The sequence below is a fragment of the Schistocerca nitens genome, chromosome 5 (genome assembly GCF_023898315.1).
Source record: "Schistocerca nitens isolate TAMUIC-IGC-003100 chromosome 5, iqSchNite1.1, whole genome shotgun sequence".
NCBI lineage: Eukaryota > Metazoa > Arthropoda > Insecta > Orthoptera > Acrididae > Schistocerca > Schistocerca nitens.
In genome coordinates, this window is record NC_064618.1 from 127,233,958 (window position 1) to 127,260,969 (window position 27,012).

At 45.3% G+C, this 27,012-nt stretch overlaps 1 long non-coding RNA gene across 1 annotated transcript in view; it reads right to left on the minus strand.

The window, feature by feature from the left end:
- Positions 1-27,012, minus strand: part of LOC126260866 (uncharacterized) — a 180,714-nt gene that overhangs the window by 94,031 nt on the left and 59,671 nt on the right. The window contains exon 2 of the long non-coding RNA XR_007546652.1: positions 5,830-5,904. This is a non-coding gene — a long non-coding RNA (uncharacterized LOC126260866). The remainder of the gene's footprint in view (positions 1-5,829; positions 5,905-27,012) is intronic.

Below are 27,012 nucleotides of genomic sequence, written 5' to 3' on the forward strand. Positions count from 1 at the left end.
TAGGATAATTTAGGTTAAGTAGTGTGTAAGCTTAGGGACTGATGACCTTAGCAGTTAAGTCCCATAAGATTTCACACACATTTGAACATTTTTGGTACCAACCTGCCTGTCGCCCTTCATACGACCAGACATCCAGGAGTAATGGTTTGGGGTGCCATTTCTTTGCATAGCAGGACACCTTTAGTTTGTCATCTGCAGCATCCATACAACGTAGCAGTACGATATTCTACGCCCCGATTTGTAGCCCTTAATGGTAAACCATGCTAGGCTTACATTTCAACAAGACAACGCACGCCCGTACAAGCCAAGAGTTTCTACTGCCTGTCTTAGTGATTGACAAACCCCACCTTGGCCAGCAAGGTCGCCGGATCTCTCCCCAATTGAGAACTTTTGGAGCATTATGGGCAGAGCCATCCAACCAGCTCGGGATTTTGATGATCTAATGTCCAATTGGACAGAATTCAGCACGATGTTCCTCAGGAAGATATCCAATGACCCTGTCAATGAATGGCAAGCAAAGTTACTGCTTGTGTACGGGTCAGAGGTGGACCAACGCGTTAATGAGTTGCTCAATTTGTGAATCTTTTTCACTTGAATAAATAACCCAATTTCTTGACATTGTAATTATATGTTTCTCTGTACATGTGTGTAAGACGTGTATAGTTCTATTGTCTATTGTCAAACCACAATTTATGAAAGATGTTTATATTTTATTAATAGGATTAAGTAGGAATAATTAATATTTGTCATCCAGAATGAGATTTTCACTCTGCAGCGGAGTGTGCGCTGATATGAAACTTCCTGGCAGATTAAAACTGTGTGCCCGACCGACACTCGGACTCGGGACCTTTGCCTTTCGCGGGCAAGTGCTCTACCAACTGAGCTACTGAAGCACGACTCACGGCCGGTACTCACAGCTTTACTTCTGCCAGTACCTCGTCTCAGCTCAGTTGGTAGAGCACTTGCCCGCGAAAGGCAAAGGTCCCGAGTTCGAGTCTCGGTCGGGCACACAGTTTTAATCTGCCAGGAAGTTTTAATATTTGTCATGTTGGAAATAATTGTGGTAGCAGGGAATATCTGCACCAAAGTATTTTTAATATAATTTTAAAAAGGGCGGGAGAAACCGTGTACGGATACATTTTAAGAAAAGAGCGGGAAAGACCGCGCATTGATACATTTTGTAATGGTAGCAGGGATTGTCTGCACCAGAAAGCATTGTTGGCAGGAGAAACGGCAGTTTAGCGTTCGTAGGAAGTCAGTAGTAAGCGGGATGTGAAGCGAGTCGGTAGCAGGTCTGAAGCGAGAGGTTCAGAGGAGCGGTGTGCCTGCCAGCCACTAGCTATGATTTACGAGAGATTATAAATGGATGTACAGAGACATCAGCTAACTATTATCATAAGAGGAACTAATATTATTGAATTAATTTTTTGAGAAACTCAAGACTACTGAAGGTATGTTTGCGCATTGCTAGTTGTAAGATTATTGTAAAAAGTAAGTCCCATTTGAACGTTTGTAAAATCATTTCATTATCAACAGTAAATATTTCGAACATTTTCAGAATATAATTAATTTTTGCCAGCAATGTTGCATTACTGATTATAATCCATCGCAAAAACCATCAACGTAAAACTTTGCAAAAATTTTATTGCTGTCAAGAAAAAGTGTAACTATGAATTACATGAATTACGTAACTTCAGTCAAATTAATTAAAGAGTAACGTCAGCTTTGCTATTAAAGAATAACGTCAGCTTTGGTAATAAATGCAGCCACTTATTATGACAGCCCACCAGCAGTTAATAGAGTATAGTAAACCAGAGTAAGTATATTCATGTCGCAGTTCGATGTAGCAGTCAGATGGCGATCCAGCAACAGTAAAAAAGGTAAGGAACAGTTTTGGGTTATTGCAGATAACGACTGAGGGCCACTACGACGACACATTCTATGTTTCGTCGAAATAATCAGAAAATCACTTTTAATAAGCAGCAATTAAATTTGTATGCGAAGATTGAGAAAGAGAATAAATTTCAAAGGGAAGATTTCATTTGCTATTATTAAGCAAGAGATAGAAATCCTAATGGAAGGTTGCATAGGTTATTGTAAAAGGGAAGGTTATCATTAACAAAAGAGATATAGGGGAGACGGGAAGGTTTCATGTGGATCTACCGATTTCCACCCTGTTCAGATAATTACTTCGTGGTGCGTCGTTTTTTTCTGTCAGAATGTATAATACATCTCTTGTGTATACGTAGGCCGCTACTTCAGCGAATAATAAACCAGAAAAATGATAGTGTCGTACTGATGTTCGCAGACGACAGATGTGGACGTAGATGCAGAACTTCCGCCTGAACACGGGAGGCTAAATCCCAGTGGCGCGGCTCGCCGCTTTCAGAGCGGTTCGCTAGTCTAGTTGCAGTTGGCAGGGGGCTGGGGAGTGCAGACTGGCGCCTGGGAGCCATTAGCAGTGGGTCGCCGGCGCCGACATGGCGCGGAATCTGGAGCGCAGCGCCCACTCCATCGGGGCACCTGTCCGGCACAAACACACTCCCCCGCCCCACGAGCACCCTACCACCCCCCACGACACTGCGGTGCGCGTTCCACGGCTAGCTGACAGCCTCGGTCCCAGCTACGGAAAAAATTCGGAGAACGTTCTCAAAGCGTTCTGTGGCAAAAGGATCGTCGTCCTAGGAAACTGTCCGCCTCGGTAGCTGCGCGGTCAGCGCGGCAGACAGCTAACCGAAGCGGCCTGGTTTCGATTCTCGACTGGGTCGGAGATTTTCTCCGTTCGGGGACTGGTGCTGTGTTGTCAAAAAAATGGTTCAAATGGCTCTGAACACTATGGGACTTAACGTCTGTGGTCATCAGTCCCCTAGAACTCAGAACTACTTAAACCTAACTAACCTAAGGACATGACACACATCCATGCCCGAGGCAGGATTCGAACCTGCGAGCGTAGCGGTCACGCGGTTCCAGACTGAAGCGCCTAGAACCGCACGGCCACATTGGCCGGCTGCTGTGTTGTCCTTACGTTCGCATCGTCATAACTGGCCAGAAAATCGTCTTCAGTGGGCTGTCGTATCGTCTTTCCATTACCGAGATGGCTGAATGGACACGATCCGAAAGCCAATAAACTGAAATTAAAAATAAATAAATAAATAAAAAAGTGCTTGGAAAATATGGTTCTTTACATGTCCCGGTGTGAAGTTTCGGTGACTTGCATTTAGTAGCAACGACTGCAGCATATTCGTATTTCATTTCACACTCACAGGTGAGCCACTGTTAGCTGATAGCTGATTTAGTTGGTTGTCACCGAACAGTTCCTCACCTGTGAGAGGGAAATAAATGCGAATACACCAGATTCGTGGTGCAGGGAAACGAACTTCAGCGACAGCGTAGTACAGGGGGATAAGAATGTCGGAAAATTTAATTAACAAGGATGAAAGTATTAGTTCGAGTGGACTGTGCGGCTGGTCCCGGTGGAGGTTCGAGTCCTCCCTCGGGCATGGGTGTGTGTGTGTGTTTGTCCTTAGGATAATTTAGGTTAAGTAGTGTGTAAGCTTAGGGACTGATGACCTTAGCAGTTAAGTCCCATAAGATTTCACACACACATTAGTTCGAGAAAAACGTGGGGATCCGACACTTGTTTAGATCATGCGGGAAACATACCAATGTCCACTCTCCACCGCAGATAAGTGCCTATTGTAAGAAGCCTTTCTGGTGAAGGGTGTTGTCTTGCGATATTATCCTTAGCTTACTCACAATGTTTCTTTACAGGTTGGCATAGCCTTCTGGTTCGTCTTAAATTTATGTAAGGCTGTTACCCAGCGCCGTTGAAGATCGAAAGAGACGCTAACGTGTCTTGTTAACAGTTTGGTCGGTGTCGAATCAGCGAGCGCTTGAGGAAGACAGCTAAATGAAGTTGTTAAAATATCGTGCAGAGAAATTGAAAACTCATCGGGCAAACATGAGAACTTGTAATGTACCACCTGGCAACTTCAACAACGTCCTTATTATCAGAACAATCACAATGCGTACATGTTTTTATTGTATATATGCTCATTTGAATTCCATATTTAATTTACGGTCTTCCTTATCTATTTACACACACAGCTGTATGTAATGGAGAAAAGGATAAGAGCTGTCCAAGGGTCATAACTAGGCAAGTGATATTGGTTGTTGTCGTCTTCACTCCAAAGACTTGTTCGATGCAGCTCTCGACGCAAGTTTATTCTGTGCAACCAACATCGATTTGAGGCCTGTTTACTGTATTCAAGCCTTGGTCATATTCTACACATCAACTGAACCTTTCTTTTAGTCGAGCTGTGATATAAATTTCCTTTTCCCACAATTCGATTCAGTTCCTCGTCATTATATATTCGATGTACCCGTGCAGTCTTCAGCATTCTTCTGTAGCACTAACTTTCAAAAGGATGGGATGATACACGGTTAAAATGATTGTTCAAATGGTTCAAATGGCTCTGAGCACTATGGGACTCAACTTCTGAGGTCATCAGGCCCCTAGAACGTAGTCGGCCGAAGTGGCCGTGCGGTTAAAGGCGCTGCAGTCTGGAACCGCAAGACCGCTACGGTCGCAGGTTCGAATCCTGCCTCGGGCATGGATGTTTGTGATGTCCTTAGGTTAGTTAGGTTTAACTAGTTCAAAGTTCTAGGGGACTAATGACCTCAGCAGTTGAGTCCCATAGTGCTCAGAGCCATTTGAACCATTTTTGAACCCTAGAACGTAGAACTACTTAAACCTAACTAACCTAAAGACATCACACAGATCCATGTCCGAGGCAGGATTCGAACCTGCGACCGTAGCGGTCGCGCGGTTCCAGACTGTAGCGCCTAGAACCGCTCGGCCGCCCCGGCCGGCAAAATGATTGTAACAGTGATAGTATAATGATACAAATGTTCGTATAATACATTCTCTTGTTGTCTGAAAAGTTTAACATCAACGTTTTATCTCCACCCTTCGCCACGATTTAGATAAACTTATATTCACATTTATGTAATGATAAGGTGGCTGTTTGATGACCATCTTACATGGCATTATACAGGGTGAATCACCTGTCCCTCCCCAGGGATATATGCAACCCACAACGCCTTCAAATATTGCGTGCAATATTTTCATTTTCTCTCCCTCATTACGTGCAGACTATTAGTCCTCCAGAAAAAATGCACAGGATCTTTTTGTAGGATATTTAATGTAGTTAAATTGTGTACGGAGATATATTTGCACTAGAGCCCATAGTTTTCGAATTATTCAAGAAAAAAATATAAAAGTGACCGTCAAAGTAGTTTTTCTTGAGTAACTCGATAACTGCCGCCTCCAACGAAAACGCATCTTATTACAAAATTTAACTGCATTAAATTTCTTATTAAAAGGTCCTGTTAGTTTAGTTTGCACGTAGCGAGCGAGAGAACAGGAAAATCTCATCTGTGACTTTTCGAGTCGTTGCGGGTTGCATACAATCTATCGATAGGCGCATCTGAATCACCTTATGTAATACGAAAATGGATTGCAGCAGATCACAGAGAAAGCTTTCAGTCTCCCCGGGAAATACTCCACGGAAGCGACGCAATAGGTGTGGCGCCACGGTTACCTCGACCGGCATAGGAAATCACGCGAAGCCTGTACTCAGTTACTACCCCGAGGGCAGTACGCGACCCACGCAGCGTCTTTGATGTTCAACAAACGCGGCCGCAGACACTTCCTACACGATACCGGCACGGTACTGGGTGCACTAGCTAATGGCCTGGTTGCGAACGCTCACTCGACGAGAAGGAACGGAAAATCTGGGCCACATTAGGGCTATCTCTGGTACTCACCGACAAGTAGCGGCGACGCCGGCTGGAACGGCTGACGTCGCCTCGCTGCAACGCGCCTGCTGCGCTGGACGGCCTCTGAAACGGAAACATGCGTCTGCATCACACACCAGCTACATTCCTGGGGTATCAAAGTTCAGACACTCTATGAAAGCAATCTTGTGTTGTTCTCCGGTGTTTGTGTGTGTGTTTTGTAGCGGAGTTAGCAGTTCCATCAATACCATATTCCCATGACTATTTCTCTATACAGGTATCAAGGCGTGAATATACATGAATGAAACCAAAGCCTACAAAAGCTCCGAGAAAAAATAGAATAGCAAATTAGTTTACGAATATAGCGAATGTTATACAGTTAATATTTGTTTTCATTCTTACCCAGTTGCCACATCAGTTATGTTCATGACGTAGATAAGATTAAATATACGAGGTGCGGCTAGAAAAAAACCGGACTGATGCTGGAAAAAACATTTATTTACAATTATTTACAATTTCATGTTATCTCCTTCAATGTACTCTCCTCCTCGGTCTCTACACCGCTCCATACGAATTTTCCACTGTTCATAGCAATGCTGCAGATCATTTTCGGTAAGTCCATACATTACTTCCGTCGCTTTTTCTTTTACTGCTTCAACAGTCTCAAATCTAGTTCCTTTCAAAGCTGACTTGACTTTCGAGAAAAGAAAAAAGTCACAGGGGGCCAAATCAGGTGAGTAGGGTGGATGATCTAAGATGGGAATGTTGTGTTTTGCCAAAAACGTCTTCACTGACAACGCACTGTGAGCTGGGGCATTGTCTTGGTGAAGGATCCATGACTTTTTTCTCCACAAATCGTTCCGTTTTATCCGTACTCGCTCACGTAGGGTAGCCAGGACGCTAATGTAGTAATGCTGATTCACTGTTTGTCCCTCTGGTACCCAATCAATGTGCACAATCCCTTTGATGTAAAAAAAAAAACAATCATCATTGCCTTGAATTTCGATTTTGACATTCGTGCTTTTTTTTGTCGTGGAGAACCAGGAGTTTTCCAATGCATCGATTGGCGTTTAGTTTCGGGATCGTAAGTAAAAAACCACGATTCATCGCAAGTAATAACATTTTGTAAGAAGGTGGGATCACTTTCAATGTTTTCCAGGATGTCAGAACAAATCATTCTTCGGCGTTCCTTCTGTTCAATTGTGAGACACTTTGGAACCATTTTTGAACACACTTTGTTCATGTTGAAACTTTCATGAAGAATCTGCCTAACACTTTCCTTGTCAACTCCTGTTAACTCAGACACTGCTCTGATTGTTAAACGGCGATCTTGTCGAACAAGTTTACCGATTTTTTCAATGTTTGCATCAGTTTTTGCTGACAATGGTCTGCCAGTGCGAGTGTCATCACTGGTGTCTTCGCGGCAGTCTTTAAATCGTTTAAACCACTCAAACACTTGTGTTCGCGATAAACAATCATCGCCGTACACTTGTTGTAACATTACAAACGTTTCACTTGCAGATTTTCCTAGTTTGAAACAAAATTTGATGTTAACACGCTGTTCTTTCTGTACACTCAACATTTTCCGACGCACAGACAAAAGTCAACTACTTAAAACAGACGCCACGGGCAGACTGAGTGCAGGAGGCATATGAAACTCGAGCAGTAGGCGGAGCGAGAGTCACGTGACAGGCCACGCGACTTTCAGCCTTATTGCATTCGTTTTATTGTTTCACCAGTACTAGTCCGGTTTTTTTCTAGCCACACCTAGTACTCCCTCTTTTACCGAGATTGTTAATTATTGTTTTCGACCAAACATTTTTCACTCATTTTTGTGTTAGGCATCATTAACAGTTTTTATGTTTCCTAATTGTTTAGTGTGCCCTTAAGCTATTACGAAAACACTGTCTGAACACAGTTTTCAGTTAACTGTGCTCCGTAATTAGTTAATTCACTTGACATAAGCTTGATTGCTGTGCACTACACTTCACCTTGCTGCGGGATTAACTGCAGTTAACGGTCGCACGAAAATAGGGGTAATGAAGCACTCCCTATTAAACTGCCGGCCGTTGTGGCCGAGCGGTTCTAGGCGCTTCAGTCCGGAACCGCGCTGCTGCTACGGTCGCAGGTTCGAATCCTGCTTCGGGCATGGATGTGTGTGATGTCCTTAGGTTAGGTTGAAGTAGTTCTAAGCTCACAACCATTTGATTTTTTTGATTAATTTGGGGGAGAAGACCAAACAGCGAGGTCATCGGTCCCTTCGGATTGTGGAAGGTTGGGGAAGGAAGACGGCCCTGTCCTTTCAAAGGAACCATCCCGGCATTTGCCAAAAGCGATTTAGGGAAATCGCGGAAAACCTAAATCAGGATGACCTGGCGCGGGTTTGAACCAGTGTCTAACTACTTCGCCCCCTCTCTCCATACAATATGCCATCCATTGCGGCACAGTAACAGCGTATAACATCATAACATTTAAATCTCCAGACGTGCGTTTCTCACAGAATGTTCTTCTGTGCAAGTAAACATTATCAACTCACCAAAGATGTCACAGCATTCCGGAGAAGCAAATATCTCAACAATGTTAAATGTGAACATTTTATGTCAGACGTTGCTGCGGCCGTCATTAAACATCAATTGAAAGCTATTAACATTTATGTTATTGTTCGCCTATGCAATCAAATCACATATATTTGCGGCTTTTACTAAACAGTGTAAATTTAGGGAATAATGCATTCAAGTAGCAATGAACTGTATTCTATTTCAACTAACAAGTTAAAAACATAAGCGTATTTCCCATGTGAAGCAAAAATTCATGTATTTCATGAATGAAGTGCTCAAACAGCATTTAATCTGTATAATCTGTGTAAACATCCATTCGCGCAAACCATTTCAGATGAGAATAGCTCGAGGTTGTACCGAGACCTTCTCATCTGAAATAGAAATAGGCCATTACTAATCAACATGCTCTCTCTATATTACAGATTATTCTTAACCACGCTCATTGTGTTAGATTTTATTTTTTTTTTTCTTGTTCCTTGACACTTGCATTGTATAAATTATATTCTCATCAACTAGGTAGTAACAAATTATATGGAACCATTTTAACAATTGTTAAGCATTCAATTCGCTGTAACCTCAGAGAAATCTTTATACATTATATTCTTTATATTATTTAAAAAAATCATTAACAACTGTATACCAATAAGACTGTAATAATGAGAAGCCTTTGCTATTAGATTGTAACGGTACTTTGACTACCGCGTCTCCGCCAATACAAAGATATGATTTACGATCGCGCATGCGGAAGAGCGCTGCGCCAGAGACCGATTTTTATAAATAATTTTGATTTTTTTCTTTTACTTTTGCGTAGGTGTTTGTTTTTAACAACTAATTGATTACTCTCTCTCCCTTGTCTTCATACGTGTATTTTTCGGCGCTGTGTTAAATATGCTTTTAAGTGGAAATTAAAACTATATTACGAAACGAAGTTATTTCAATAGTGATTCGAAATGGTTATCGCCAAATTTATAAATTAATCCTGACAGTGACAACTTAAAGAAATTTTCAACAGACGGAGAACAATGAAAACAGGTCATACTACAAGAAAATTAAGAAGACAGCCACTAAGACTATATTATAATTAATACTACGTTTCTAATAAAATTATGAGGTAAATTTCAACTAATTTCTGATGCTATTTCCGTACACTCGCTTTTCGTAGTGTTGCCGACCCGGTCTGCCATGCACGGTCAAATTACAGCACTATCTCAATCAGTAATACGAAGTCCGCCTTATCCGTAACTTATTCCATCAAAATTCAAAACCCAATCAGATTTTCTATTTTATATTTTCACGGCAGAACCCCGAGAAAAGAAAACACTACAAGATTCAGAAGCATCCGACCCATCTTACATTTCAAGGCGGTGGGTTACTCTGTACTGTTAATGAAATAAATAAGTAAACAGTGTTTACAAGACGGTGCGGCATGTTTACCAAAAATCGAACACACAACACATACGCGCCTAAATAATTGTCATCACTTGATATATGGGATAAGCGTCAGAAATGCGAATAAAAATAAACTGTGACCGGTTGCAGCAAACAGAAGTTTCAATCCATCTAAATTATGTACGCATCGTTGAGCGTAATTTTGTGAAGACAATAGGAAATTTCGCTATGAAATCACAGGTTGCCACAGTATGATCACTAACCGTTGAAGACCCAAACGGCCTAAAACAATTCTAGTTAACGTCCAGCCCCATAGCAAACCAGTTGGGTTTGCCACAGTGGTCTTCCAGTAGGTGAGCTACGCTGTGCTCCCAGGTGTCTAACAGCGCCGCAAGCTGCTTCACACGTTCAGCCCGCCGCCGAAGTCGGCAACAGCTAATTTGGAGTCGTATAAACAGTGGTTTAACACGTGGCAAGGGCCGAACTACACACTTTATTATTTCTGTTACCTGGACCAAGAATTACAGCGAACGGACTGCACCCACCGAGCCCCGACAACCCTGCATTAAAACCCTGCGCGTCGGCGAAAAAAAAAAGCAGCTAGTGGTCGATATTTTACAACCTATCTTTTAGGCTAAAAGCCGGCGGCGGTTTCCATTTTTTGTGTGCGCGGGTGGCGGACATGGCGGCTCAGGCGGCCATTAGCAGCAGCGTCGGCGGTGGCGCCTCTCGCGGCCGGCCGATGCATTATTCATGGCGCGGCCTGAGAAGGTCGGGCATCACGGAATGCTCGCAGCGAACGATCGACCTGTGCGTCCGTGTCGATATCTTACGGCTGTGTCGATACTCTCATTACAGTTGACGGAACACGTCGCGGCGCACGCATGAATGGGCCGGGCGGGGGACGCTACAGCAGCAGATGGGATAAGCTGACGTTTCCACTCCTTACCTGGCAAGCGATCGACAAAGGACTCGTTTCTCATGGAGAATACGTTTCATTGTGCGTGACTAACTTTCAAACTGTTTGCTCCTACCTCTATGCCCCCGTCGGTGTTTCATAAATAAAAGTTTACTTATTATTGCCTTTATCTGGTCAAATAATCGTTTACGAATTCCGTTACAACAGAACTTTATTTACCACTAATAGGAAATTTGTAATGCTGAGGCCGGTACTATTACAGTAGATTGTTCTTTTCATACATGCTTCTGTCCATATTACTTTCAAAATGACAATAAGACCTTAACTGTGGTTATTGTTGTGTGTGGTCTTCAGCCCGAAGACTGGTTTGATGCAACCCTCCATGCTAGTCTATGTTGTGCAAGCTTCTTCATCTCCGTATAACTAATGCAACTTACATCCTTCTGAGCCTGTTTACTGTATTCATCACATCCTCTCCGTCTAAGATTTTTACTTCCCCTTCGCCTCTCCCCCACGTCCACACCTTCCTTCAGTACCAGATTGGCGATACCTTGATGTGTCAGAATGTGTCCTACCAGCGCTAGGTTGCGCTACAAATTCCTTTTTTCCCAAATTTTATTCGGTACCTCCCTACTAGTTACGCAATCTACCCATCTCATCCTCAGTGTTCTTCTGTAGCACCACATTTCAAAAGATTCTGGTCTCTTCTTGTCTAAACTGAACTGTTTATCGTCCAGGTTTCACTTCCATACATGACTACACTCGATAAAAATATGTTCAGAGAAAACTTCCTAACATTTAAATCCATATTCGATATTAACAAATTTCTCTTCTTCAGAAACGCTTATCTTACTATTTTATCTCCTCTCTACTTTGGCCGGCCGCGGTGGTCTAGCGGTTCTGGCGCTGCAGTCCGGAACCGCGGGACTGCTACGGTCGCAGGTTCGAATCCTGCCTCGGGCATGGGTGTGTGTGATGTCCTTAGGTTAGTTAGGTTTAAGTAGTTCTAAGTTCTAGGGGACTTATGACCTAAGATGTTGAGTCCCATAGTGCTCAGAGCCATTTGAACCATTTTTTTCCTCTCTACTTTGGCCATCACCAGTTACTTTGTTGCGCAAATAACAAAACTCATCTACAACTTTGAGTGTCTCGTTTCCTAATCTAATTCCTTTGGCGTCACCAGAGTTAATTGCGTTACATTCCAGTACACTCGTTTTGCTTATATTGATGTTCATCTAATACCCTTCTTTCAACACAGTGTCTATTCCATTCAATTGCTCTTCCAAGTCCTTGTCACTGACTGACGAAGTTCTTCTACCTGAACTTCTATTCCTACTCCAAATCTCTTTGGTTTCCTTTACTGCCTGCTCAATGTACAGCTTGAATAATATCGGGGATAGGCTACAACCCTGTCTCAGCTGCTTGTCAATCACTGCTTCCCTTCCATGTTTCTCGACGCTAACATTCATCTGGTTTCTGTGCAAGTTATATAGCCTTTCGCCTCCTGTATTTTACCCCTGATACGTCCGGAAGTTCATGGAGAGTACTCCAGTCAACATTGTCAAAAGCTTTGTCTAGGCAGTGCACTGAACCTCTATTTTCTTACATAAGTAAACCGCACTTGCAATCAATAAAACTTTTTATATTTGTGATTCGGATATCTGAATTCTTAACATTAAGGAATATTGCATTACGAACAATACAAAGACACGAGACAAATACTCCTTTCGCAAATATTAGCTGTGAAACTGGTTGAGATGAACCTGAATTCACAACCAGCGGGAACTCCTGCTGGGTCTGAAACCGACAGTCATTGACGGGGCGTGGCGTCCTTTCCTGTCCCCGTCGGTTATGTTTTACACCCACTGTTCTTACACCGTGTTACACGGTTGCAAGTGGTATATTACTGCTTGTACACATGATATACAGTGCGCATTGAAACATCAACAAATTGGTCAACTTCACTAACGGTGTGACCATGGGCATATTCAAACACGATAGCACCTTTCTGCCATTCTGTCACGTCTTCATGTCGGTTCCACACAATCGACTGGCACCAATACAGATCCGCACTGCCATGCTCAAGTCAGTCGTGGAGGTTCACATGAACGCTAGGAAGTAGCTACACACTACAAACGTTCCAAAAAGAGCAGTATGCTGCCTCAGGAGGGTCCATAATAATTTCTCTGCTGAGCTTATTTAATCGTTGACCGGTCAACATTGTATTGCTCTCTCTCTCTCTCTCTCTCTCTCTCTCTCTCTCTCTCTCACACACACACACACACACACACACACACACACACACACACACACACACATATATATATATATATATATATATATATATATATATATATATATATATATATATATATATATATATATGTGTGTGTGTATGTGTATGTGTGTGTATTCCTGAGGGGCCAAAGTGCTTAGGTCATCAGTCCCTAGACTTCCACACTACTTAAACTAACTTATGCTAAGAACAACACATACCCATGCCCGAGGGGGAGGACTCAAACCTCCGGCGGGAGGGTCTAGTTTCTGCATTTGAACGAGACAGTACCGACACTACTACTTTACAGAGCGTTAGAAAACAGAAGTACACCGTCGGAAAAAAAATAGTATACTTTTTAGAGTATTCCAATTGACTCCGGATTTATGGTTGCAACAGTACATATGGAGTACAAGGAATTATTATATTCACACATCAATAGGACAAGCTGTCGACCCACGCTGAAACATCCATATTAGTACGTGGTGTAGCGGCAATGCAGGCTCTGACTCTGTCATCCAGTCGACCGTACAGATGGCGGGTACCTTCCTGGGATACGTTGTGCCACGCCTGTTCGACGTGTTCACATAGTTCCGTAAAAGTTGTTGGCTGGCGAGTCGCACCAGTCACTTGTTATTTCAGTCGCCTCCAGAAACACCATTACCAACCGAAGGAAAACGAGCGTTGCAGCTTATCACACCCAAGACCATAAGGTCTGTGTGTCTTGCAGGAATGCACTGTACAAGGCGGCGCTCACCACGTCTACGTGGTACGCGCAGACTACAACCACTTGCGTGCAGGCAGAATCTGCTTTCGTCGCTGAAGACCGCGGCGCCCGATTTCATCTCCCAAGTGATCCTCTGACGGCTCCGGTCGAGCTGTGCACGTCGATGCTGTAGCATCGGTGGAAGAAAGGCTGGAGGGGAGCGCGCCAGCACTCCCACTGCTAATAACCGGTTCGTATTGGCCTGTCTGGATTCTCAAACCCTGTTATCTGAGCTGTGATGGCTGTACGGTCTGCCACTGCTGTCTTTACCCTACGACGATCCTGGCACGCGTCTAAGCCGTGTGGACGCCCAGAACGTCGTCTACGGGTGTGAGAATGTTCACGCGAACACTGATAGCAGCATTGTGGCAGAACTGACGCAGCGCCGCCAACTTGTGTGGCAGTTCTCTGAAAGCAACATCTCGCCACTTTTTATTTATTTAATCGTATGACTAGGGCTCCCCCGCCAGGCAGGACGTTCGGTGGGTGCCGGTTTTTCAACTTGGCGCCACTTCGGCGACCTGCAGTCGATGACAGGTTGAGGACAGCACAACAGCCAGTCCCTGGGCGGAGAAAATTCCCCGACCCAGCCGGGAGTCGAACCCGGGCCAAGAGGATTGACAATCCGTCACGCTGACGATTCAGCTACCGGGGGCGGACATCTCGCCACTCGGAAGGCCACAATTCGACCCGTTTCAAAGCCGCTCAGTTGGCTGTAGGAAGCACGAGTTCATCTCCGTGGAATGCTTGCTTGCTTCCTTACTTCACAGATCTGCAGCACACTGAGGCTTCTGGCAGTGAGCATTCCCTACTAAAGAACAAACGCAAATGACGCCATCGCAGCTATGCCACTACGCTATCTGTTGGAGGAAGATGTTGAAACCATATATATGAAGATAGTTCCTCGAAAGAAGAGATACCATTGATGAGCGTGCAGCTTGTCTAGAATAAATGATAATTAATTGAAACAGCTGCCGACAGGTGTTGTTGATATACCTTGATGGGGACAGCTGAAATTAGGACATGGTGTAAAAAAGATCTGAGGATGGTCATTACCGACTGAAACCGGACATCATCTAAAGAACTGATATTCTGATCAAAGACTGGAATAAAAAACATTTGAGTTACTATCTTCATGTATAAAGTTAAAGGCTACCCAGCCATTGAGCTTCGTCTGTGCGAATGCGCACAGTTTGCCCGAACTCTTACGGGAATCGTCACCTTAGTGTGCGCGAGTAATGAGTGGATGGAGAAATATTTATTAGGTACATTACATAGGTATATTGTGACAGTTGGGAATGTGGGTCTCACGGGTAGCGTGCAAGGGATAAGTCCCTGCAGTAGCACTTTTCATCTGTGTCCTCGGTGGCTCAGATGGATAGAGCGTCTGCGATGTACGCAGGAGATTCCGGGTTCGAGTCGCGGTCGGGGTATTGTATTGTACTGTATTGTATTGTATGTGAACCGGGGACCTAGAAACGACGGAGAGGCTCCGTCCCCGCCGGAGCCGCAGTGGTCCACAACCCCAACACGAATACCGCAGTCCACTTCATCCCTCTGCCGCCCCATACCGAACCCAGGGTTATTGTGCGGTTTGGCCCCTAGTTGACCTCCCAGGAAACGTCTCACACCAGACGGGTGTAACCCCTATGTTTGCGTGGTAGAGTAATGGTGGTGTTCGCGTACGTGGAGAACTTGTTCAAAATGGCTCTGAGCACTATGGGACTCAACTGCTGTAGTCATCAGTCCCCTAGAACTTAGAACTACTTAAACCTAACTAACCTAAGGACATCACACACAGCCATGCCCGAGGCAGGATTCGAACCTGCGACGTAGCAGTCGCACGGTTCCGGACTGCGCGCCTAGAACCGCGAGACCACCGCGGCCGGCAAAACTTGTTCGCGCAGCAATCGCCGACATAGTGTAGCTCAGGCGGAATAAGGGGAACCAGCCAGCATTCGCCGAGGCAGATGGAAAACCGCCTAAAAACCATCCACAGACTGGCCGGTTCACCGGACCTCGACACAAATCCGCCGGGCGGATTCGTGCCGGGGACCAGGCGCTCCTTCCCGCCCGGAAAGCCGTGCGTTAGACCGCACGGCCAACCGGGCGGGCTTCCCGGTCGGGGTACACATTTTCAGCTGTCTCCATCGAGGTCTATCAACACTTGTCGGCAGCTGAGGGTTTCAATTAATTATTATTGATGCTGAAACCATTATCTGTGAATCTATTATCTTCCAGATGGCGTATACGGTCATAGTATCGAAATCGACATCGTCTTCCTAGGTGTTCAAATTTTTTTTTTTTTTTTTTTTTTTTTTTTTTTTTTTTTTTTTTTGCGGCTGTGTCTCTTGCACATCGAGTTGTCATTTGACACTATCTGTTCTGCTACACGGACAGACGCATGCAAACAAATTTTCGTCGATATTAGAGCCAGCTTTGTGCCACGCAGAGAACCGTTCACCTCGGCTCCAGAAGTGGAGCTAAACTGACAGGTCGGCTGGCAGAGAGTAAACCGCTGCTGGCCGGCCCGAGGTTCGATAAAGGCGGACGTAATGCATACAAACACGAGTGGTGGCCGTGGCGGACAAAGGCGGCTGTAAGGCGAGCGGCTCGCCGTGGGCGCGTGCTGCGGCCGACCAGCCAGCCACGCTGCTCTCGTCTGGCCTGGCCGCTCCTGTTGTCTCCGGTTACCGGGCAACGCGGCGCGCTATGACGCTCCGTCACTCCCCATCAACGCGCACTTCTGGCTGACCAGTCGCCGCTCTCTGTTCGCTGCTTACGTAAAGCGTACGCTGAGGTGACGTGAGACAGTAATATGGACGTATACAGATGCTGGTAGTATGGCGTACACGAGGTGTAAAGGAGCAGTGCAGTGGCGGAGGTGTCATTCGTACTCAGGTGACTCGTGTGGAAAGGTTTCAGACGTAATTATAGCCGCATGACCGGATTTAATAAAAACTTCGAATGTAAAATGGCAGATGGAGCTAGACGCATGGGACGCTCCATTTCGAAAATTGTCAGAGATTTCACTGTTCCGGGATCCACAGTGTCAAGAATGTACTGAGGATACCAAATTTCAGACATTACCTCTCATTACGGACAACGCCTTGACCGACGGCCTTCGCTTAACGACAGAGAGCAGCGGCGTTTGTGTAGAGGTGTCAGTGCTGGCAACAAACCAACACTTCCTGAAATAACCGCAGAAATCGATGTGAGACGTACGATGAACATATCCGTTAGGACAGTGTGCGGTGAAGTTTGGCGTTCTTGGGCGGTGGCTGTAGACTTGTTCACAATACGACATCGCGCGCAATGCCTTTTGCTAAATGGGTTAAATGGCTCTGAGCACTATGGGATTTCACTTCTGAGGTCATCAGTCCCCCAGAACTTAGAACTACTTAAACCTAACTAAGGACATCACACACATCCATGCCCGAGGCAGGATTCGAATCTGCGATCGTAGCGGTCGCGCGGTTCCAGACTGTAGCGCGTAGAACCGCTCGGTCACTCGGGCCGCCGCGCAATGCCTTTCCTGAGCTCGTCGACAATATCGGTTGAGTGCTAGACTACTGGAAAACCGTACCTGGTCAGTGTCGACTTCATTTGGTATGAGCTGATGGTAGGATTTCATTGTGGCACACACACCACGAAGCCGTGGAACCAGGATGTCAACGAGGCACTGCGCGAGCTGCCAGTGGCTCAATAATGGTGTGGGCTGCGTTTGGATTGAATGGCCTGGTCCTCTGGTACAACTGAACCGATCGTTGCCTGAAAGTGGTTGTGTTCGGCTGCTTGGAGACCATTTGCAGCCACTCATGGACTTCATGTTTCCCAACAACGATGGAAATTTTATGGATGATGGGTCATGTCACTGGGCCAAAACTGTTCGCGATTAGTTTGAATAAAATTCTGTACAATTCGACCGAATGATTTGGCAAATTCGAGTGAATGATTTGGCCACCGAGATCGCCTGAATTTAATCCCATCTAATATTTCTGGGACATAATCGAGAGGCCAGTTCGACTTGTTGAGTCCATGCAACTTCGAGTTGCTGACCTATGCTGGGCAAAATGATGTGCGACACGATATTAGCAGGAATCCATGACTCTTGTGCACCAAGCTGGTAGTCTTCTCAGAGAATGGCTTTCAGTAACACATCTGCACGAGCCACGTTACAGCGTGTTGCGAAGGGTACTTTGTGTATCGCCTTCGCTTCCTCCTTGCCTATTCCAGTCGCAAACGGGAAGAGTGGCTGGTGCAGTACTGAATGCGAGTTTGACTGCAAAGGATGAATGAAATCGGCATTACCGGTTACCGCAGACGGCTGGTCCCTTATTCCAAATTACTCCCGACCAATTTTCGAAATTTTGTGGGTGAAGTTCTGGGTCACCTTGTATTTGTAGTTGCAGACAGTGTTGGCGCTCGCTACTACACGAGATACTAGTCGCTTATTACTTCTCCTGTGGTGTTCACCGAACTGAGTAAACAACTCTCGCAAAACAGCCACGCTGCTACCTGTTTCCGGATCACGTCTGCTCGAAAACGTCAGAGATGCAGCGTTGGCAGCGCTGGGGCTGCAGGTAGTAAACTTTTTTACCTTACTTTGGTAGCAGAATCTTTTCGATGGTTCTCAGTCGCAAGTGTATCTTACGCAATAAAAGATTCGCTTGATGGTCCCAAACTGTGTCACAATAATAGCCACGAAGTCTGTTAACGTCTGAAAATATTCAAAGTGTGCCACGTACAGACGTCGCACGAGTTATTGCTGGCGGGCAGTGGTGCAGGCTGTGCTGCCAGGCGACGTACGGGTGTAGAGTGGCTGGAGCAGAGCGGCGAGGCCGAGGAGAGGTAACTGTAGCCACGGCGCGGCCGCAGCCGGCCAGAAAACGTCGCCAGACAGCCGGGCTCGGGTTACCCCGCAGCGCGGCGGCACGCCGGGGAAACCGAACCACGCGCGGACTCCGCCGCCTCGCCGCACTCGGCTCTCGCAGGGACGAGCGCGACACACGGGACAGTCGCCTCGTCTCGACTCAGGCGCATGCTTCTCCTCAACCGTGGCGCCGACTGAGTCCACCACTGTATGTCAGGCCACGAAACTCCTTCACAACCACTCAGCTAAGGAATCTGGATGACATGGGGAGGGCCGTTGTCGAAGGGTGGGACGCGACTGACAAGGCGAAGCCACGACGTTTGGAACGTGGATTTACTGCAAACTTCGTACACTCGCAGTACTCCATGAGGACAACAAAATGTGTAAGCAGTAGCGCGTACTTCTCAAGCGTTATTGAGAAAATCGCAAGATAATTTCGGTCGTCAGATATATACCTGTGCGTGGCCATTTTTACCATGAAGCGGCGGCAGCCGAGTGGTTAGCGTTTAAGCCCCGTAATTACTGGATCGTGCCCCGTTCGTCTGTTTTTTGTTTTGTTTTTTTTTCTTCATTTTCAACACAGTCATTTTCTTTACTATTTATATTACAATTGATATAATGGGGAAAATACGTGTAATCGGATGAAATTTTATTAAATTTACAATGTTATTTGGCAGTCTACTAATTTTTATTATCACAGATAATGTAATATTCATATCGACTAGTAAACGACCAAACGCATAAAGTGATACTGAAAATGTATGCTTGTCCGTGATTTGAGAAATCCCTTATACCTGGAAGGAGCCCGAAACGACTTGTTACCTCCACGTTTTGACCGGCACAGACGGCTTTCGAAAGATGTACAATTAATCGTCGCTTTCGACATTACGAGTACAGGTTGCAGGATGGTATTTTTCGCAAGAACATGGAAAACAAAGTTAAACGGCACCAGCTGCGTTGAATTAAATGCTACGTTTCCGCATACGCAAGGTCTTTTGACGTTTTCCGTGGAAAAACAAACCTCGTTAACATTTTCAAAAACCTCTCTTTCAGACGATAATATGGAAGCAAACCATGCATAACGTAGTATTTGCTTATAAACCGGCGGTGATAATTGGTTATGCAGTATCGAGTGTATTTTAATAGCGTCTTCCGAGAAGCAATTTCTCGTTCTCTTTCGATTAAATACGAACAGTTTTGAAGACACGGACAAGCATACATTTTCAGTATCACTTTATGCGTTTTATCATTTACTAGTCGATAGTTATGAATACTATATTATTTGCGATAATAAAAATTAGTAGACTGCGAAATAACATTGTAAATTTAATAAAAGTTCATCCGATTACATGTATTTGTCCCATTATATCAATTGTAATATAAATAATAAAGAAAATGACAGTGCTGAAAATAATAATAAAAAAAACTGACGAACGGAACTCGATCCAGCGATACAGTGGCTTGAACGCCAACCAATTTTTTTTTTTTTGAAAAAAGAAAAATCACTTTGTTCTATATTATTCGTTGAATTTATTGAGGGCGGAAGTCCGATGACACCTATTCGGTTTGTTCGTTGATCCGTTCGCTCAGTTTTATTATTGGAAAGCGTGGCTGACGCTCTGACCGAACAAGCTGAGCTACCGTGCCGGCGCCACTCGGCTGCAGCCGCCTCATGGTTAAAATAGCCACACACAGATATGTATTTGACGACCGAAATTATCTTGCGATTTTCTCAGAAACGCTTGAGAAGTACGCGCTACTGCTTATACACTTTGTTGTCCTAGTGGAGCACTAGGAGTGTACAAAGTTTGCAGTAAATCCGCGTTCCAAACGTCGTGTCCTCCCCTTGTGAGCAGCGACGTCCCGACCACCCGTGCACGGCACGGAACGCGGCTGCACAGTGCCGCGTGTTACCACCATGCTGGTTTCAACTTCACGTGTATACACAAACGTGAAACGTGTTCTTAACATCAATTTCCGCATCTGTACTCTGCAAGCCACCTTACGGTGTGTGGCAGAGGGTATTTGTGTACCACTGTCACTCCCTCTCCCCAACTTTTCCTGTTCCAGTCGCTTATCATTCGCTCTCGAACTTTTAGTGGCACATCATATAGTGATGCAGAACGTCTCTCTTGTAGCATCTGCCACTGGAGCGAGCATCACCGTGAAGCTTTCGCGCTTAGCTTACAAAATAAACCTGTAACGAAACTTGCTGCTCTTCTTTATATCTTCTCTGCTTCCTCTATTAAACCTGTCTGGCACGGGTTCCGGATAATGCCACCTCCTTTGTTGATTAAAAGTGCATTTCCTAGGATTCTTTCAATGAATCTCAGCCTAGCACCGGCCTCACCCACGATTAATTTTATGTGCTTGTTCCACTCCAAATCGGTCCGTGTGATACTTTCGAACAGACTGTCTTTTTTTTTATTTTATTCCTATTTCATAGGTTTTTTTTTTTTTTTTTTTTTTTTTTTTTTTTTTTTTTGTTTCATGATAGCTCCTGGTGGACGAAGCAAGGAAGTTATAACAATAGCAGACCGAAAGAGCATTCCTTCAAATGGCTCTGAGCACTATGGGACCTAACATCTGAGGTCATCAGTCCCCTAGAACCTAGAACGATTAAACCTAACTAACCTAAGGACAACAGACACATCCATGCCCGAGGCAGGATTCGAACCTGCGACCGTAGCGGTCACACGGTTCCAGACTGAACTGCCTAGAACCGCTCGGCCACACCGGCCGGCAGAGCATTCCTTGCTGAAAGAAATCTAGTGTTTGTTTATTTCTATACCCGTCTAGTACCGTAAAAGCAAAGTCTTGAGCCAGTATGAGGAATGAGTCAGTACATGAAATTACATCAGGAAATTAATAAATAAAATAAAATTTGCACCAAACTTTTTCCAGGATCTGCCGGCAGAACAGGAGTGATCAATGATCAATAACGAAAATCTTGAATTTAGACTTGAAAGTACGAGAATTACTACTAAAATTTCTTACTTGTTATAGCAGCCTGCTGAAAATGGATGCACCAGAGTCGACCGATCCAAATATGGACTGGGTTTCCGCCTAGAATCAGCTGAGTGAAAGCTGCTAATTCTTGGGAATAAACTCATATTGTTAACAACAAACAACACGGAAAAAGTACATGTTGAGCAGTCACTGTTAGAATCCCAATAATCCTTAACTGGGGCCGATATGAGGTTTGTGAACTCACACCTCGTATTGCTCGAAATACCCATTTCTGCTCCAAAAATACCCTTCGTGAATAACAAAAGCTATCCCAAATATAGTGCTGTATAAAAATAGCAAATATGCAGCAACCAGTCACAAAATCATGTTTTATTTATTCACTTTTGCAAATCGATTTCAACTGATTAACAGCCATCATCGGTGCTTTCAACTATTCTGTGCCCTGAGTAATAATACTGTCAAGCAGCGACTGGTTGCTGCATATTTGGTAATTTTATGGTTTACGGTCGCTGTACGACTTGGGAACGACATGGAGCCCACCATTCATAGTGTTGTTTGCCACAAGCGAGTGAAAACAAGCGAAGTAGAGTAATTTTCGTGCTGAACTATCATTTTTTGTAGATACTGTTTTAGTATTATCAACTATAGGCGTTAATTGCAGGCCAAAGTTCCTGAGAAGGCACGTTTGGAATACACCATTGTATGAGAGTGAATCATGGGCTGTGAAGAAACAGCAAAAGAATCGAAGAATTTAAGATGTGCTGGTATCGAAGGATGTTGAAAATTAAGTGGGGGTGATAAAAGTAACAAATTAGGCGGCTTTCGGCAGAATAGGCAAGGAGAAGAGCACATGGAAAATAGTGACAAGAAGAAGGGACAGGATGTTAGTACACGTGTTTACGACAACAGGGCGTAACTTGCATGTTACTACAGGAAACTGTAGAGGGTGAGAAATGCAGGAGAAGACCGAAGACGGAACGTATACAACAAATAATTGAGGATTTTAGGTGTGAATGCTACTCTGAGGCGTTGGCACTGGAGAAAAATCATGGAGAGCAGCATCAGTCTTCTGAGTCATTAGCAAAAAACAAAGCCGTTGTTGTAATTCGGCGTACGTCACGAAATTCGCCATATTGTCCGTTATAACTCGGTGAAATCCGCACCTCGATACATTTATTAATTCTGGATAGCCGGCCGCTGTGGCCGAGCGGTTCTAGGCGCTTGTCTGGAACCGCGCTACCGCTATGGTCGAAGGTTCGAATCGTGCCTCGGGCATGGATGTGTGTCATATCCTTAGGTCAGTTAGGTTCAAAAATGGTTCAAATGGCTCTGAGCACTATGGGACTCAACTGCTGTGGTCATCAGTCCCCTAGAACTTAGAACTACTTAAACCTAACTAACCTAAGGACATCACACACATCCATGCCCGAGGCAGGATTCGAACCTGCCACCGTAGTGGTCGCGCGGTTCCAGACTGAAGCGCCTTTAACCGCTTGACCACACCGGCCGGCCCCTGACCCGTGTTCGTGCTCCGCCTCTAATGACCTCGCTGTCGGCGGGACATTAAACACTTATCTCCTCCTCCTCCTCCTCCGAATGGTGGACCATGGACTGTTCAGCTGTCGTGACGCTGCGCCCACCATTCTCAGCTACGGTAACAGTAACTTCTTCAATAATTTGTGGCGCAGCCAACCATTGGCCTCTCCCAGGGGCAACTCTCAAATCGCCAGTTAACTCGAACTTCCGAATAACGTTCTCACACCCCGCTGGAGAAAGGGGACCTCTCGGTATTCCTTTAATACGAGGGCGGCTCAGAAAGTAACCTCCGATTGGTCACAGTGCGGGTTGTGGGGGGAGTAGCGACGCCATCTGTGCGTTCACGCACTCAACAGGTCAGTCGGCATCAAGCCGTGGTCGAGTGAGCGTCGTACCTGCGCTAGTTTAGTTTTTGTGGCAGTTTGAAATGTGTGCTGCAATAGAAAACCCCGCCAAATGTGAAGTCCAACATTCTTTGTACGCATGCACGCGATATCTTCTGCAGCTATGTTGCAACACGGTCGCTATTTCCCACGTAAATTGTGTGGTGGGTTCTTAGTGAAGAAAACGACGAAGAACTTCAAGCATCAGTATACAACAACGAAAGTTGAGTTGTACGATTCCGAGATGTCCTGTTCGATGTCAGAATAATGGATGGTCGTGCGGCCTCTGCGGATAAGATTGTTAGTGGTGGCTCACGACGGATGCGAAGAGCGGCGGTTGCCTGGAATGCAGGCGAGATCCTGGAGCGCCGCTCGCAGCTCGGCGTTCGTCCGGCTGCGTTTCTATTACTGCGGGAACAATCGGCGCGCCCGATACCATCTGCACGGAGCTCGTGATGGGCCCCGGACGGAACGGCGGCGGCATCCGCCCGCATACCGAGCCGGCGTCGCGGCGATGGCCGCTCCACAGGGAAACCGGAGCTGCACCTCGCAGCGTCTTAGCTACGGTATGCTCGGACTATGTGGAAAATCTTCGTTGATCCATTATCGATCGTGGGACGACGGCTGGCATGAAGTTCTCGATGCAATAATTTACCAACAGCCTTATGTATTGTAGAAATTTGCCGGCCGCGGAGGCCGAGCGGTTCTAGGCGCTTCGGTCCGGAACCGCGCTGCTGCTACGGTCGCAGGTTCGAATCCTGCCTCGGGCATGGATGGGTGTCATGTCCTTAGGTTAGTTAGGTTTAAGTAGTTCTAAGTTCTAGGGGACTGATAACCTCAGATGTTAAGTCCCATAGTGCTCAGAGTCATTTGAACCATTTTTTCTTGTAGAAATTTATTTTGTTTTATGAACTCCAATGTGCTAACAGTTTCGGCATTACTTGATGCAATCTTCAGGCCCCACTCGTCATAGTCGTAAAATCGCTGCACACGGAAGGAGCCATATAACTGGATCCGTGAATCAAATCGTCCTGCATTGTGCCTTGCAAACCGCCTCAGTCTGTGTCGTCTGGCCACAACGAGCTGTTGCAGGACGATTTCATTCACGGATCCAGTTATATGGCTCTTCCCGTGTATAGCGATTTTACGACTATGACGAGTGGGGCCTGAAGATGGCATCAATGTAGTGCCGAAACTGGTAGCACATTGAAGTTCATAAAACAAAATAAATTTTACAATACATGCGGCTGTTGGTAAATTATTGCATCAAGAAGTATGCGGAAAATGGCCGACGTGTACCACGGCTTCAGCCGCGCGTACGCTGCTTGTGCTCTCACTGCGGAGGGTCTCCGAAAGGACCACTTCTTGTACACCAATAGTCCAATTCGTGAAATAATAATTAAATTTTTGGATGACAATGGGCAACGGCCTTGCCGCAGTCGATACACCGGTTCCCGTGAGATCACCGAAGTCAAGCGCTGTCGGGCGTGTTCGGCACTTGGGTGACCATCCTGCAGCCATGCGCTGTTGCCATTTTTCGGGGTGCACTCAGCCTCGTGATGCCAATTGAGGAGCTACTCGACCGAATAGTAGCGGCTCCGGTCAAAGAAAACCATCGTAACGATCGGGAGAGCGGTGTGCTGACCACACGCCCCTCCTATCCAAATCCTCAGCTGAGGATGACACGGCGGTCGGATGGTCCCGACGGGCCACTTGTGGCCTGAAGACGGAGTGCTTTCGACAACAATACATATAAGTTTGAATTACTGTCGTTCTGTTCACAGAAAGTTTTTAACAGGAACATATTTTTTTAACAGCACATTTTACGCCATTGTCAGCCTTCTACAACTAATAGGCATTTCCCTATTTTACTTTCTATGTAGTGGAAATCTAGGCCTAGAAGTGGAAACAGACGTGATTTCAGGATTTCCCCAAGGTAGTGTTATAGGCCCTTTGCTGTTTCTTATCTATATAAACGATTTGGGAGACAATCTGAACAGCCGTCTTCGGTTGTTTGCAGATGACGCTGTCGTTTATCGACTAATTAAGTCATCAGAAGATCAAAACAAACTGCAAAACGACTTAGAAAAAAATATCTGAATGGTGCGAAAAGTGGCAGTCGACCCTAAATAACGAAAAGTGTGAGGTCATCCACATCAGTGCTAGAAGGAACTCGTTAAACTTCGGTTACACGATAAATCAGTCTAATCTAAAAGCTGTAAATTCAACTAAATACCTAGGTATTACAACTACGAACAACTTAAATTGCAAAAGAACACATAGATGAGGGAAGGCTAACCAAAGGCTGCGTTTTATTGGCAGAACACTTAGAAAATGAAACAGACCTACTGAGGAGACTGCCTACGCTTGTCCGTCCTCTTTTAGAATACTGCGGTGCGGTGTGGGATCCTTACGAGATAGGACCGACGGAGTACATCGAAAAAGTTCAAAGAAAGGCAGCGCGTTTTGAATTATCGTGAAATATGGGAGAGAGTGTCACAGAAATGATGCAGGATTTGGGCTGGACATCATTAAGAGAAAGGCGTTTTGAGTTGCGACGGAATCTTCTCACGAAATTCCATCACCAACTTTCTCCTCCGAATGCGAAAATATTTTGTTGACACCGACCTACATTCTTAGACTTCATGCTCGTCTTTTGACACACTGTTAAGAAAGTAGCATTTAGTGTTGTGTCTAGACCATACAGCCTAGACACAATGAGGTAGCTAGGTGCACGCTAAACTAACGCAGACGGGCTTGAAGTTCTGGAACATGAGACTTATTAATGAATTAGAAGAAAAGTACGTAGATGTTACTTAACTTTTATTCTCTTGTTGGAATACATCTCTCTTGAATATTAGTACGCTATTAGCACTGATACAATTGGCGCCTTGCTAGGTAGTAGCTATGGACTAAGCTGAAGGCTATTCTATATGTCTCTCGGCAAATGAGAGGAAGACTTGGTAGGTCTAGTCGCAAGCAATGTCTTCCGTACAACTGGGGCGAGGTCTAGTCCGTGTCTTGTGACCTGCCATGTGGTGGCGCTAGGTTGCGATTACACAGTGGCGACACGCGGGTCCGACATGTACTACAGGACCGCGGCCGATTTAAGTTACCACCTAGCAAGTGTGGTGTCTAGCGGTGACACCACATTTAGTCATCGTGCACGTTTGCGGCGGAGTGCTACATTCAGTGCGTAACTCTTTAAGAGTAGGTTCCTTCGTGAGTAATTGTGGCTAATTAGTAAGTAAAATGGCTCTGAGCACTATGGGACTCAACTGCTGCGGTTATCAGTCCCCTAGAACTTAGAACTACTTAAACCTAACTAACCTAAGGACATCACACACATCCATGCCCGAGGCAGGATTCGAACCTGCGACCGTAGCAGTCGCACGGTTCCTGACTGCGCGCCTAGAACCGCGAGACCACCGCGGCCGGCACACTTTTGTCAAGTATCAGAGACATATGTGAGAATAAGATTAACGTACCAATACCAAGGGAACTTCAGATTGTCAATTTTAAATAGCCTCCAGAACCAAGTTAA